Source organism: Anomaloglossus baeobatrachus, chromosome 2 (genome assembly GCF_048569485.1).
Source record: "Anomaloglossus baeobatrachus isolate aAnoBae1 chromosome 2, aAnoBae1.hap1, whole genome shotgun sequence".
NCBI classification, from domain to species: Eukaryota; Metazoa; Chordata; class Amphibia; order Anura; family Aromobatidae; genus Anomaloglossus; species Anomaloglossus baeobatrachus.
In genome coordinates this window covers 355,440,419-355,456,272 of record NC_134354.1, presented here as the reverse complement: position 1 = coordinate 355,456,272, position 15,854 = coordinate 355,440,419, and the positions used below count along the sequence as shown (strand labels likewise).

The 15,854-nt window shown below is 38.3% G+C and overlaps 5 non-coding genes across 5 annotated transcripts; all 5 read left to right on the top strand.

The window, feature by feature from the left end:
• The first annotated feature begins 4,549 nt into the window (after positions 1-4,549).
• Positions 4,550-4,622, top strand: TRNAV-UAC (transfer RNA valine (anticodon UAC)). Its single transcript has one exon. It is a non-coding gene; the product is annotated as a tRNA-Val (tRNA).
• A 3,441-nt stretch (positions 4,623-8,063) lies between these two features.
• TRNAV-UAC (transfer RNA valine (anticodon UAC)) lies at positions 8,064-8,136 on the top strand. The gene has a single exon. It is a non-coding gene; the product is annotated as a tRNA-Val (tRNA).
• A 3,381-nt stretch (positions 8,137-11,517) lies between these two features.
• Positions 11,518-11,590, top strand: TRNAV-UAC (transfer RNA valine (anticodon UAC)). Its single transcript has one exon. It is a non-coding gene; the product is annotated as a tRNA-Val (tRNA).
• Positions 11,591-12,755: 1,165 nt separating this feature from the next.
• TRNAV-CAC (transfer RNA valine (anticodon CAC)) lies at positions 12,756-12,828 on the top strand. Its single transcript has one exon. It is a non-coding gene; the product is annotated as a tRNA-Val (tRNA).
• Positions 12,829-15,196: 2,368 nt separating this feature from the next.
• Positions 15,197-15,269, top strand: TRNAV-AAC (transfer RNA valine (anticodon AAC)). Its single transcript has one exon. It is a non-coding gene; the product is annotated as a tRNA-Val (tRNA).
• The last annotated feature ends 585 nt before the right edge of the window (positions 15,270-15,854 follow it).

The following is a 15,854-nucleotide window of genomic DNA, read 5'->3' as shown; positions in this document are numbered from 1 at the left end:
AAAAGAGCCTGAGGGGACCTCCACATTGGATCCCCAACCACGGTAAAGCTGCCAGCTGTGGTTTTCAGGCTACAACCGTCTGCTTTACCTTAGCTGGCTATCAAAAATGGGGGGACCCAACGTCATTTTTTTTTTAACTATTTTTTAAATAGAAAAAATTAATGGGCTTTCCTGTATTTTGATTGCCAACCAAGGTAACGGCAGGCAGATGGGGGTGGCAACCCATAGCTGTCTGCTTTATCTGCGCTGAGAATCAAAAATACCGCGGAGCGCTACGTCATTTTTTTAAAGATTTATTTTTACAGCACTGTGATGTCCAGCAATCAAAATACAGGGAAGCCCATTTTGTTTTTAGTTATTTAAATAAATAATTAAAAAAAATATATATGGGCTCCCGCTGCATTTTTTGTATTGCTAGCTAAGGGTAATCCAAGCAGCTACTGGCTGCTAACCCCCACTGCTTGGTGTTACCTTCACTGGCAATGGAAAATCCAGGGAAGCATTTTTTATTTTTTTTGCCAAAAAACTACAAAAAAAGGACGTGAGCTTCGCCATATTTTTGTATGCTAGCCAGGTAAAGCAGGCAGGTGCTGGAAGAGTTGGATACAGCGCCAGAAGATGGCGCTTCTTTGAAAATGCCATTTTCTGAGGCGGCTGCAGACTGCAATTCGCAGCAGTGGGGCCCAGAAAGCTCAGGCCAACCTGTGCTGCGGATTCCAATCCCCAGCTGCCTAGTTGTACCTGGCTGGACACAAAAATGGGGCGAAGCCTACGTCATTTGTTTTCTAATTATTTAATGAAATTCATGAAATAATAAAAAAAGGGCTTCCCTTTATTTTTGGTTCCCAGCCGGGTACAAATAGGCAACTGGGGGTGGGGGGCAGCCGTACCTGCCTGCTGTACCTGGCTAACATACAAAAATATGGCGAAGCCCACATAATTTTTTCAGGGGGCAAAAAACTTCTGCATACAGTCCTGGATGGAGTATGCTGAGCCTTGTAGTTCTGCAGCTGCTGTGTGTCTGTATGGAGAAGAGCAGACAGCAGCTGCAGAACTACAAGGCTCAGCATACTCCATCCAGGACTGTATGCAGAATTTTTTTGCCCACCAAAAAAATGACGTGGGCTTTGCCATATTTTTGTATGCTAGCCAGGTACAGCAGGCAGCCACGGGCTGCCTCCAACCCCCAGTTGCCTATTTGTACCCGGCTGGGAACCAAAAATATAGGGAAGCCCGTTTTTTTTAATTATTTCACTTATTTCATGAAATAATTAAAAAACTAATGACGTGGGCTTCGTCCCATTTTTTGTGTCCAGCCGGGTACAACTAGGCAGCTGGGGATTGGAATCCGCAGCACAGGTTAGCCCGAGGTTTCTGGGCGCCTCTGCTGCGAATTTCAGTCCGCAGCCGTCCCAGAAAATGGCGCTCTCATAGAAGCGCCATCATCTGGCGCTGTATCCAACTCTTCCAACAGCCCTGAAGCCGGGTGGCTTGTTGGGTAATCATGAGTTAATACTGGCTTTGATTTACTAGCCAGTATTAAGCCAGAGATTCTTAATGTCAGGCACGTTTGACCCGGCCATTAAGAATCTCCAATAAAGGGTTAAAAAAAAACCACACAGAGAAAAAAAAACTTTAATAGAAATAAATACACAGACACATTAGAGACTCCATCTTTATTACCCCCTGTCAGCCCTCCACGATCCTGCTCTTCTGTCTTCTTTCTTTCTAGTGTAGTAGTAGTGACGATTGTAGTGAGGATGAGGTTCACCAGCTCATCACTTGGGGCTGAGGAACCTCATCCTCACTACAATCCTCACTAGTGTAGTAGTAGTGATGATTGTAGTGAGGATGAGTTTACCCAGCTCATCACTTGGGGCTGAGGAACCTCATCCTCACTACAATCCTCACTAGTGTAGTAGTAGTGACGATTGTAGTGAGGATAAGTTTACCCAGCTCATCACTTGGGGCTGAGGAACCTCATCCTCACTACAATCATCACTAGTGTAGTAGTAGTGACGATTGTAGTGAGGAAGAGTTTACCCAGCTCATCACTTGGGGCTGAGGAACCTCATCCTCACTACAATCCTCACTAGTGTAGTAGTAGTGACGATTGTAGTGAGGATGAGATTACCCAGCTCATCACTTGGGGCTGAGGAACCTCATCCTCACTACAATCCTCACTACAATCGGGAAGCAGCGTGCAGCCTTCACTCCGTGAGTGATCAGTGCTGGCTGTCAGCGGTAACAGCGGTAATGCTGACAGACGCGTTACCATAGCAACGGTGCTCTCGGAGCCGCGGTTAGCGGTGACGTCACCGATAACTGCGTTGCTATGGCAACAGTGATCTCTATTAATGACCGGCTGTGTCAGCCGGTTCCTAACGGAACGGGGAGTCAACCGTGTGCTAGAGCATGTCGCCGGTACACGGCGATACACATATGTGCACCGTGTACCGGAGAGATGCACTCGCAGGTCCTACATGACGCGTCATAGTCATGTGACCAGTCTGTAGCCAATGAGATAATAGCCACGTGACTGGTCACATGGCTATTTTGACGTCATGATAGGTCCTGCATCTCAGCTGGCAGTGCTGGTCACGGGGAGGATTCAGCGATCATTGGATGGAATAGCGGCAGGACACAGAGTACAGGAGGGATCGCGGGGACCGGTAAGTGTTATGGCAATGTTTATTAACTGTTTGTGTACATTTATAATGCATTTTTATGTGTTTGTGATTGCCTCTTATTATAGCCTATTGGTTCGAGTTCGATTTGTCGAAAGTTCGACGAACCGAACTCGAACGGGACCCCCGTTCGGTGAACCGACTCGAGCCGAACCGCGACCGGTTCGCTCATCTCTAGTCCTGGGTTCAATCCCCAGTGAAACCAATCTGTTCTTAGTGTTGAAATAATACGCTATCCAACTCCAATATATGAAGTTCTCGGCTTTGTTGCCGAATGACGGGATGTCTTGGCTTCCATCACAAACAGAACTACAAATTATTTTTTTTTTTTCCCCTGGCGGTCAAAACTCGTCTCTAAATGCCATTACTTTGCAGTATTTCACAGGTTTCATAGTGGAGTCGTCATCACGTCTACTTCACACGCAGAAGGTCCTGGGTTCACTCCCCAGTAAAAACAAGCCGTTTTCGCTGTTGAAGTAATTTGCTATCAACCTGTAACATATGAAATTCTTTGTTTTGTTGCCAACTGATAATATATTTTGGCTTCCTTCACCAAGAGAACTACGATTTTGGGTTTCTTTTTTATTGACCATTTTAGCAGAAAACATAATCCCATATTAAAAAAATCCTATTTGTTTCAAAATGTATAGTTCCCATAAATACAAAAGCAAAAGACCAAACTATGGAGAAAAAAGTAACACATTCAATATAAACTTCAATTTAAGCAAAATCCCTTTGTAGGAATAAAACTGGTAAAATATGTTATAATAATTGTAAATGTTTCATTAACCAACAATACTTTCCTTCAGCAATAAAAAGGCCCCGTCAGTCACAATTCTGCTCTGCTAGCCAATACACAGTAACTTTTCATCAGGTTTCATAGTGTAGAGGTCATCACGTCTGCTTAACACGCAGAAGGTCCTGGGTTTAATATCCAGTGAAACCAATCTGTTCTTAGTGTTGAAATAATACGCTATCCAACTACAATATATGAAGTTCTCGGCTTTGTTGCCGATTGACGGGATGTTTTGGCTTCCATCACAAACAGAACTACAAATTATTTTTTTTTTCCCCTGGCGGTCAAAACTCGTCTCTAAATGCCATTACTTTGCAGGATTTCACAGGTTTCATAGTGGAGTCGTCATCACGTCTACTTCACACGCAGAAGGTCCTGGGTTCAATCCCCAGTAAAAACAAGCCGTTTTTGCTGTTGAAGTAATTTGCTATCAACCTGTAACATATGAAATTCTTTGTTTTGTTGCCAACTGATAATATATTTTGGCTTCCATCACCAAGAGAACTACGATTTTGGGTTTCTTTTTTATTGACCATTTTAGCAGAAAACATAATCCCATATTATAAAAATCCTGTTTGTTTCAAAATATATAGTTCCTTTAAATACAAAAGCAAACAACTAAACTATGTGGAAAAAAGTAACTCATTCAATTTAAACTTCCTTTTAAGCAAAATCCCTTTGTAGGAATAAAACTGGTAAAATATGTAATAAAAATTGTAAATGTTTCATTAACCAAAAATACTTTCCTTCAGCAATAAAAAGGCCCCGTCAGTCACAATTCTGCTCTGCTGGCCAATACACAGTAACTTTCCATCAGGTTTCATAGAGTAGTGGTCATCACGTCTGCTTAGCATGCAGAAGGTCCTGCGTTCAATCCCCAGTAAAACCAATCTGTTCTTGGTGTTGAAATAATACTCAATTAAACTACAACATATGAAGTTCTTGGCTTTGTTGCCGAATGATGGGATGTTTTGGCTTCCATCCCCAACAGAGCTACGAATTTGTTTTTTTTTTCCCTGGCGGTCAAAACTCGTCTCTAATTGCCATTACTTTGCAGGCATTCAAAGGTTTCATAGTGTAGTGGAAATCACGTCTGCTTTACACGCAGAAGGTCCTGGGTTCAATCCCCAGTGAAACCCATGTGTTCTTGGTGTTGAAATAATCCCCTATCAACCTGCAGTATATAAAGTTCTTGCCTTTGTTGTCGAATAACGGGATGTTTTAGCTTCCATCACCAACAGAGCTACGAATTTGTTTTTTTTCCCCTGGCGGTCAAAACTCGACTCTAATTGCCATTACTTTGCAGGATTTCAAAGGTTTCATAGAGTAGTGGTCATCACGTCTGCTTAACACGCAGAAGGTCCTGCGTTCAATCCCCAGTAAAACCAATCTGTTCTTGGTGTTGAAATAATACTCAATTAAACTACAATGTATGAAGTTCTTGGCTTTGTTGCCGAATTATGGGAAATAATTTGCTATCAACCTGTAACATATGAAATTCTTGGTTTTGTTGCCAGCTGATAATATATTTTGGCTTCCCTCACCAAGAGAACTATGATTTTGGGTTTCTTTTTTATTGACCATTTTAGCAGAAAACATAATCCCATATTATAAAAATCCTGTTTGTTTCAAAATATATAGTTCCTTTAAATACAAAAGCAAACAACTAAACTATGTGGAAAAAAGTAACACATTCAATGTAAACTTACCTTTAAGCAAAATCCCTTTGTAGGAATAAAACTGGTAAAATATGTAATAAAAGTTGTAAATGTTTCATTAACTAAAAATACTTTCCTTCAGCAATAAAAAGGCCCCGTCAGTCACAAGTCTGCTCTGCTAGCCAATACACAGTAACTTTCCATCAGGTTTCATAGAGTAGTGGTCATCACGTCTGCGTAACACGCAGAAGGTCCTGCGTTCAATCCCCAGTAAAACCAATCTGTTCTTGGTGTTGAAATAACACTCAATTAAACTACAATTTATGAAGTTCTTGGCTTTGTTGCCGAATGATGGGATGTTTTGGCTTCCATCCCCAACAGAGCTACGAATTTGTTTTTTTTTCCCCTGGCGGTCAAAACTCGTCTCTAATTGCCATTACTTTGCAGGCTTTAAAAGATTTCATAGTGTAGTGGAAATGACGTCTGCTTTACACGCAGAAGGTCCTGGGTTCAATCCCCAGTGAAACCCATGTGTTCTTGGTGTTGAAATAATCCCCTATCAACCTGCAGTATATAAGGTTCTTGGCTTTGTTGCCGAATAACGGGATGTTTTAGCTTCCATCACCAACAGAGCTACGAATTTGTTTTTTTTTCCCCTGGCGATCAAAACTCGTCTCTAATTGCCATTACTTTGCAAAATTTCAAAGGTTTCATAGTGTAGTGGTCATCACGTCTGCTTCACACGCAGAAGGTCCTGGGTTCAATCCCCGGTGAAACCAATGTGTTTTTGGTGTTGAAGTAATTTCCTATCGACTTGTAATATGTGAAATTCTTGGTTTCATTGCCAAATGACAATACATTTTGGCTTCCATCACAAAGAGAACTACGATTTTGGGTTTCTTTTTTATTGACCATTTTAGCAGAAAACATAATCCCATATTATAAAAATCCTATTTGTTTCAAAATATATAGTTCCCATAAATACAAAAGCAAAAGACCAAACTATGGAGAAAAAAGTAACACATTCAATATAAACTTCAATTTAAGCAAAATCCCTTTGTAGGAATAAAACTGGTAAAATATGTAATAATAATTGTAAATGTTTCATTAACCAAAAATACTTTCCTTCAGCAATAAAAAGGCCCCGTCAGTCACAATTCTGCTCTACTAGCCAATACACAGTAACTTATCGTCAGGTTTCATAGTGTAGTGGTCATCACGTCTGCTTAACACGCAGAAGGTCCTGTGTTCAATCCCCAGTGAAACCAATCTGTTCTTAGTGTTGAAATAATACGCTATCCAACTACAATATATGAAGTTCTCGGCTTTGTTGCCGTATGACGGGCTGTTTTGGCTTCCATCACAAACAGAAATAAAAATTATTTTTTTTTTCCCCTGGTGGTCAAAACTCGTCTCTAAATGCCATTACTTTGCAGGATTTCACAGGTTTCATAGTGTAGTCGTCATCACGTCTACTTCACACGCAGAAGGTCCTGGGTTCAATCCCCAGTAAAAACAAGCCGTTTTCGCTGTTGAAGTAATTTGCTATCAACCTGTAACATATGAAATTCTTTGTTTTGTTGCCAACTGATAATACATTTTGGCTTTTATCACCAAGAGAACTACGATTTTGGGTTTCTTTTTTATTGACCATTTTAGCAGAAAACATAATCCCATATTATAAAAATCCTGTTTGTTTCAAAATATATAGTTCCTTTAAATACAAAAGCAAACAACTAAACTATGTGGAAAAAAGTAACACATTCAATGTAAACTTCCTTTTAAGCAAAATCCCTTTGTAGGAATAAAACTGGTAAAATATGAAATAAAATTGTAAATGTTTCATTAACCAAAAATACTTTCCTTCAGCAATAAAAAGGCCCCGTCAGTCACAATTCTGCTCTGCTAGCCAATACACAATAACTTATCGTCAGGTTTCATAGTGTAGTGGTCATCACGTCTGCTTAACACGCAGAAGGTCCTGTGGTCAATCCCCAGTGAAACCAATCTGTTCTTAGTGTTGAAATAATACGCTATCCAACTACAATATATGAAGTTCTCGGCTTTGTTGCCGTATGACGGGTTGTTTTGGCTTCCATCACAAACAGAACTAAAAATTATTTTTTTTTTTCCCCTGGCGGTCAAAACTCGTCTCTAAATGCCATTACTTTGCAGGATTTCACAGGTTTCATAATGTAGTCGTCATCACGTCTACTTAACACGCAGAAGGTCCTGGGTTCAATCCCCAGTAAAAACAAGCCGTTTTCGCTGTTGAAGTAATTTGCTATCAACCTGTAACATATGAAATTCTTTGTTTTGTTGCCAACTGATAATACATTTTGGCTTTTATCACCAAGAGAACTACAATTTTGGGTTTCTTTTTTATTGACCATTTTAGCAGAAAACATAATCCCATATTATAAAAATCCTGTTTGTTTCAAAATATATAGTTCCTTTAAATACAAAAGCAAACAACTAAACTATGTGGAAAAAAGTAACACATTCAATGTAAACTTCCTTTTAAGCAAAATCCCTTTGTAGGAATAAAACTGGTAAAATATGCAATAAAATTGTAAATGTTTCATTAACCAAAAATACTTTCCTTCAGCAATAAAAAGGCCCCGTCAGTCACAATTCTGCTCTGCTAGCCAAAACACAGTAACTTTCCATCAGGTTTCATAGAGTAGTGGTCATCACGTCTGCTTAACACGCAGAAGGTCCTGCATTCAATCCCCAGTAAAACCAACTTGTTCTTGGTGTTGAAATAATACTCAATTAAACTACAATATATGAAGTTCTTGGCTTTGTTGCTGAATGATGAGATGTTTTGGCTTCCATCCCCAACAGAGCTACGAATTTGTTTTTTTTTTCCCTGGCGGTCAAAACTCGTCTCTAATTGCCAATACTTTGCAGGCTTTCAAAGGTTTCATAGTGTAGTGGAAATCACGTCTGCTTTACACGCAGAAGGTCCTGGGTTCAATCCCCAGTGAAACCCATGTGTTCTTAGTGTTGAAATAATCCCCTATCAACCTGCAGTATATAAAGTTCTTGGCTTTGTTGCCGAATAACGGGATGTTTTAGCTTCCATCACCAACAGAGCTACGAATTTGGTTTTTTTCCCCTGGCGGTCAAAACTCGTCTCTAAATGACATTACTTTGCAGGATTTCACAGGTTTCATAGTGGAGTCGTCAACACGTCTACTTCACACGCAGAAGGTCCTGGGTTCAATCCCCAGTAAAAACAAGCCGTTTTCGCTGTTGAAGTAATTTGCTATCAACCTGTAACATATGAAATTCTTGGTTTTGTTGCCAACTGATAATATATTTTGGCTTCCATCACCAAGAGAACTACGATTTTGGGTTTCTTTTTTATTGACCATTTTAGCAGAAAACATAATCCCATATTATAAAAATCCTGTTTGTTTCAAAATATATAGTTCCTTTAAATACAAATGCAAACAACTAAACTATGTGGAAAAAAGTAACACATTCAATGTAAACTTCCTTTTAAGCAAAATCCCTTTGTAGGAATAAAACTGGTAAAATATGTAATAAAAATTGTAAATGTTTCATTAACCAAAATTAATTTCCTTCAGCAATAAAAAAGGCCCCGTCAGTCACAATTCTACTCTGCTAGCCAATACACAGTAACTTTCCATCAGGTTTCATAGAGTAGTGGTCATCACGTCTGCGTAACACGCAGAAGGTCCTGCGTTCAATCCCCAGTAAAACCAATCTGTTCTTGGTGTTGAAATAACACTCAATTAAACTACAATTTATGAAGTTCTTGGCTTTGTTGCCGAATGATGGGATGTTTTGGCTTCCATCCCCAACAGAGCTACGAATTTGTTTTTTTTTCCCCTGGCGGTCAAAACTCGTCTCTAATTGCCATTACTTTGCAGGCTTTCAAAGATTTCATAGTGTAGTGGAAATGACGTCTGCTTTACACGCAGAAGGTCCTGGGTTCAATCCCCAGTGAAACCCATGTGTTCTTGGTGTTGAAATAATCCCCTATCAACCTGCAGTATATAAGGTTCTTGGCTTTGTTGCCGAATAACGGGATGTTTTAGCTTCCATCACCAACAGAGCTACGAATTTGTTTTTTTTTCCCCTGGCGATCAAAACTCGTCTCTAATTGCCATTACTTTGCAAAATTTCAAAGGTTTCATAGTGTAGTGGTCATCACGTCTGCTTCACACGCAGAAGGTCCTGGGTTCAATCCCCGGTGAAACCAATGTGTTTTTGGTGTTGAAGTAATTTCCTATCGACTTGTAATATGTGAAATTCTTGGTTTCATTGCCAAATGACAATACATTTTGGCTTCCATCACAAAGAGAACTACGATTTTGGGTTTCTTTTTTATTGACCATTTTAGCAGAAAACATAATCCCATATTATAAAAATCCTATTTGTTTCAAAATATATAGTTCCTTTAAATACAAAAGCAAACAACTAAACTATGTGGAAAAAAGTAACACATTCAATGTAAACTTCCTTTTAAGCAAAATCCCTTTGTAGGAATAAAACTGGTAAAATATGAAATAAAATTGTAAATGTTTCATTAACCAAAAATACTTTCCTTCAGCAATAAAAAGGCCCTGTCAGTCACAATTCTGCTCTGCTGGCCAATACACAGTAATTTTCCTTCAGGTTTCATAGAGTAGTGGTCATCACGTCTGCTTAACACGCAGAAGGTCCTGTGTTCAATCCCCAGTGAAACCAATCTGTTCTTAGTGTTGAAATAATACGCTATCCAACTACAATATATGAAGTTCTCGGCTTTGTTGCCGTATGACGGGCTGTTTTGGCTTCCATCACAAACAGAAATAAAAATTATTTTTTTTTTCCCCTGGTGGTCAAAACTCGTCTCTAAATGCCATTACTTTGCAGGATTTCACAGGTTTCATAGTGTAGTCGTCATCACGTCTACTTCACACGCAGAAGGTCCTGGGTTCAATCCCCAGTAAAAACAAGCCGTTTTCGCTGTTGAAGTAATTTGCTATCAACCTGTAACATATGAAATTCTTTGTTTTGTTGCCAACTGATAATACATTTTGGCTTTTATCACCAAGAGAACTACGATTTTGGGTTTCTTTTTTATTGACCATTTTAGCAGAAAACATAATCCCATATTATAAAAATCCTGTTTGTTTCAAAATATATAGTTCCTTTAAATACAAAAGCAAACAACTAAACTATGTGGAAAAAAGTAACACATTCAATGTAAACTTCCTTTTAAGCAAAATCCCTTTGTAGGAATAAAACTGGTAAAATATGAAATAAAATTGTAAATGTTTCATTAACCAAAAATACTTTCCTTCAGCAATAAAAAGGCCCCGTCAGTCACAATTCTGCTCTGCTAGCCAATACACAATAACTTATCGTCAGGTTTCATAGTGTAGTGGTCATCACGTCTGCTTAACACGCAGAAGGTCCTGTGGTCAATCCCCAGTGAAACCAATCTGTTCTTAGTGTTGAAATAATACGCTATCCAACTACAATATATGAAGTTCTCGGCTTTGTTGCCGTATGACGGGTTGTTTTGGCTTCCATCACAAACAGAACTAAAAATTATTTTTTTTTTTCCCCTGGCGGTCAAAACTCGTCTCTAAATGCCATTACTTTGCAGGATTTCACAGGTTTCATAATGTAGTCGTCATCACGTCTACTTCACACGCAGAAGGTCCTGGGTTCAATCCCCAGTAAAAACAAGCCGTTTTCGCTGTTGAAGTAATTTGCTATCAACCTGTAACATATGAAATTCTTTGTTTTGTTGCCAACTGATAATACATTTTGGCTTTTATCACCAAGAGAACTACAATTTTGGGTTTCTTTTTTATTGACCATTTTAGCAGAAAACATAATCCCATATTATAAAAATCCTGTTTGTTTCAAAATATATAGTTCCTTTAAATACAAAAGCAAACAACTAAACTATGTGGAAAAAAGTAACACATTCAATGTAAACTTCCTTTTAAGCAAAATCCCTTTGTAGGAATAAAACTGGTAAAATATGTAATAAAATTGTAAATGTTTCATTAACCAAAAATACTTTCCTTCAGCAATAAAAAGGCCCCGTCAGTCACAATTCTGCTCTGCTAGCCAAAACACAGTAACTTTCCATCAGGTTTCATAGAGTAGTGGTCATCACGTCTGCTTAACACGCAGAAGGTCCTGCATTCAATCCCCAGTAAAACCAACTTGTTCTTGGTGTTGAAATAATACTCAATTAAACTACAATATATGAAGTTCTTGGCTTTGTTGCTGAATGATGAGATGTTTTGGCTTCCATCCCCAACAGAGCTACGAATTTGTTTTTTTTTTCCCTGGCGGTCAAAACTCGTCTCTAATTGCCAATACTTTGCAGGCTTTCAAAGGTTTCATAGTGTAGTGGAAATCACGTCTGCTTTACACGCAGAAGGTCCTGGGTTCAATCCCCAGTGAAACCCATGTGTTCTTAGTGTTGAAATAATCCCCTATCAACCTGCAGTATATAAAGTTCTTGGCTTTGTTGCCGAATAACGGGATGTTTTAGCTTCCATCACCAACAGAGCTACGAATTTGGTTTTTTTCCTCTGGCGGTCAAAACTCGTCTCTAAATGACATTACTTTGCAGGATTTCACAGGTTTCATAGTGGAGTCGTCAACACGTCTACTTCACACGCAGAAGGTCCTGGGTTCAATCCCCAGTAAAAACAAGCGGTTTTCGCTGTTGAAGTAATTTGCTATCAACCTGTAACATATGAAATTCTTGGTTTTGTTGCCAACTGATAATATATTTTGGCTTCCATCACCAAGAGAACTACGATTTTGGGTTTCTTTTTTATTGACCATTTTAGCAGAAAACATAATCCCATATTATAAAAATCCTGTTTGTTTCAAAATATATAGTTCCTTTAAATACAAATGCAAACAACTAAACTATGTGGAAAAAAGTAACACATTCAATGTAAACTTCCTTTTAAGCAAAATCCCTTTGTAGGAATAAAACTGGTAAAATATGTAATAAAAATTGTAAATGTTTCATTAACCAAAATTAATTTCCTTCAGCAATAAAAAAGGCCCCGTCAGTCACAATTCTACTCTGCTAGCCAATACACAGTAACTTTTCATCAGGTTTCATAGAGTAGTGGTCATCACGTCTGCTTAACACACAGAAGGTCCGGCGTTCAATCCCCAGTAAAACCAATCTGTTCTTAGTGTTGAAATAATACTCAATTAAACTACAATATATGAAGTTCTTGGCTTTGTTGCCGAATGATGGGATGTTTTGGCTTCCATCCCCAACAGAGCTACGGATTTGTTTTTTTTTATCCTGGCGGTCAAAACTCGTCTCTAATTGCCATTACTTTGCAGGCTTTCAAAAGTTTCATAGTGTAGTGGAAATCACGTCTGCTTTACACGCAGAAGGTTCTGGGATCAATCCCCAGTGAAACCCATGTGTTCTTGGTGTTGAAATAATCCCCTATCAACCTGCAGTATATAAAGTTCCTTGGCTTTGTTGCCGAATAACGGGATGTTTTAGCTTCCATCACCAACAGAGCTACGAATTTGTTTTTTTCCCCTGGCGGTCAAAACTCGTCTCTAATTGCCATTACTTTGCAGGATTTCAAAGGTTTCATAGTGTAGTGGTCATCACGTCTGCTTCACACGCAGAAGGTCCTGGGTTCAATCCCCAGTGAAACCAATCTGTTTTTGGTGTACAAGTAATTTCCTATCGACTTGTAATATGTGAAATTCTTGGTTTCGTTGCCAAATGACAATACATTTTGGCTTCCATCACAAAGAGAACTACGATTTTGGGTTTCTTTTTTATTGACCATTTTAGCAGAAAACATAATCCCAGATTATAAAAATCCTATTTGTTTCAAAATATATAGTTCCCATAAATACAAATGCAAAGGACCAAACTATGGAGAAAAAAGTAACACATTCAATATAAACTTCAATTTAAGCAAAATCCCTTTGTAGGAATAAAACTGGTAAAATATGTAATAAAAATTGTAAATGTTTCATTAACCAAAAATACTTTCCTTCAGCAATAAAAAGGCCCTGTCAGTCACAATTCTGCTCTGCTGGCCAATACACAGTAATTTTCCTTCAGGTTTCATAGAGTAGTGGTCATCACGTCTGCTTAACACGCAGAAGGTCCTGCGTTCAATCCCCAGTAAAACCAATCTGTTCTTGGTGTTGAAATAATACTCAATTAAACTACAATATATGAAGTTCTTGGCTTTGTTGCCGAATGATTGGATGTTTTGGCTTCCATCCCCAACAGAGCTACGAATTTGTTTTTTTTTTCCCTGGCAGTCAAAACTCGTCTCTAATTGCATTACTTTGCAGGCAGAAATCACGTCTGCTTTACACACAGAATATCCTGGGTTCAATCCCCAGTGAAACCCATGTGTTCTTGGTGTTGAAATAATCCCCTATCAACCTGCAGTATATAAAGTTCTTGGCTTTGTTGCCGAATAACGAGATGTTTTAGCTTCCATCACCAACAGAGCTACGAATTTGTTTTTTTTCCCCTGGCGGTCAAAACTCGTCTCTAATTGCCATTACTTTGCAGGCTTTCAAAGGTTTCATAGTGTAGTGGTCATCACGTCTGCTTCACATGCAGAAGGTCCTGGGTTCAATCCCTAGTGAAACCAATCTGTTTTTGGTGTTGAAGTAATTTCCGATCGACTTGTAATATGTGAAATTCTTGGTTTCGTTGCCAAATGACAATACATTTTGGCTTCCATCACAAAGAGAACTACGATTTTGGGTTTCTTTTTTATTGATCATTTTAGCAGAAAACATAATCCCAGATTATAAAAATCCAATTTGTTTCAAAATATATAGTTCCCATAAATACAAAAGCAAAAGACCAAAGTTTGGAGAAAAAAGTAACACATTCAATATAAACTTCAATTTAAGCAAAATCCCTTTGTAGGAATAAAATTGGTAAAATATGTAATAATAATTGTAAATGTTTCATTAACCAAAAATACTTTCCTTCAGCAATAAAAAGGCCCCGTCAGTCACAATTCTGCTCTGCTAGCCAATACACAGTAACTTTCCATCAGGTTTCATAGAGTAGTGGTCATCACGTCTGCTTAACACGCAGAAGGTCCTGCGTTCAATCCCCAGTAAAACCAATCTGTTTTTGGTGTTGAAATAATACTTAATTAATCTACAATATATGAAGTTCTTGCCTTTGTTGCCGAATGATGGGATGTTTTGGCTTCCATCCCCAACAGAGCTACGAATTTGTTTTTTTTTTCCCTGGCGGTCAAAACTCGTCTCTAATTGTCATTACTTTGCAGGTTTTCAAAGGTTTCATAGTGTAGTGGAAATCACGTCTGGTTTACGCGCAGAAGGTTCTGGGTTCAATCCCCAGTGAAACCAATCTGTTCTTGGTGTTGAAATAATACTTAATTAAACTACAATATATGAAGTTCTTGGCTTTGTTGCCGAATAACGGGATGTTTTAGCTTCCATCACCAACAGAGCTACGAATTTGTTTTTTTTCCCCTGGCGGTCAAAACTCGTCTCTAATTGCCATTACTTTGCAGGATTTCAAAGGTTTCATAGTGTAGTGGTCATCACGTTTGCTTCACACGCAGAAGGTCCTGGCTTCAATGCCCAGTGAAACCAATCTGTTTTTGGTGTTGAAGTAATTTCCTATCGACTTGTAATATGTGAAATTCTTGGTTTCGTTGCCAAATGACAATACATTTTGGCTTCCATCACAAAGAGAACTACGATTTTTGGTTTCTTTTTTATTGACCATTTTAGCAGAAAACATAATCCCATATTATAAAAATCCTATTTGTTTCAAAATATATAGTTCCCATAAATACAAAAGCAAAAGACCAAACTATAGAGAAAAAAGTAACACATTCAATATAAACTTCAATTTAAGCAAAATCCCTTTGTAGGAATAAAACTGGTAAAATATGTAATAATAATTGTAAATGTTTCATTAACCAAAAATACTTTCCTTCAGCAATAAAAAGGCCCCGTCAGTCACAATTCTGCTCTGCTAGCCAATACACAGTAACTTTTCGTCAGGTTTCATAGTGTAGTGGTCATCACGTCTGCTTAACACGCAGAAGGTCCTGGGTTCAATCCCCAGTGAAACCAATCAGTTCTTAGTGTTGAAATAATACGCTATCCAACTACAATATATGAAGTTCTCGGCTTTGTTGACGAATGACGGGATGTTTTGGCTTCCATCACCAACAGAGCTACAAATCATTTATTTTTTCCCCTGACGGTCAAAACTCGTCTCTAAATGCCATTACTTTGCAGGATTTCACAGGTTTCATAGTGGATTCGTCATCACGTCTACTTCACACACAGAAGGTCCTGGGTTCAATATCCAGTAAAAACAAGCCGTTTTCGCTGTATAAGTAATTTGCTATCAACCTGTAACATAAGAAATTCTTTGTTTTGTTGCCAACTGATAATATATTTTGGCTTCCAACACCAAGAGAACTACGATTTTGGGTTTCTTTTTTATTGACCATTTCAGCAGAAAACATAATCCCATATTATAAAAATCCTGTTTGTTTCAAAATATATAGTTCCTTTAAATACAAAAGCAAACAACTAAACTATGTGGAAAAAAGTAACACATTCAATGTAAACTTCCTTTTAAGCAAAATCCCTTTGTAGGAATAAAACTGGTAAAATATGTAATAAAAATTGTAAGTGTTTCATTAACCA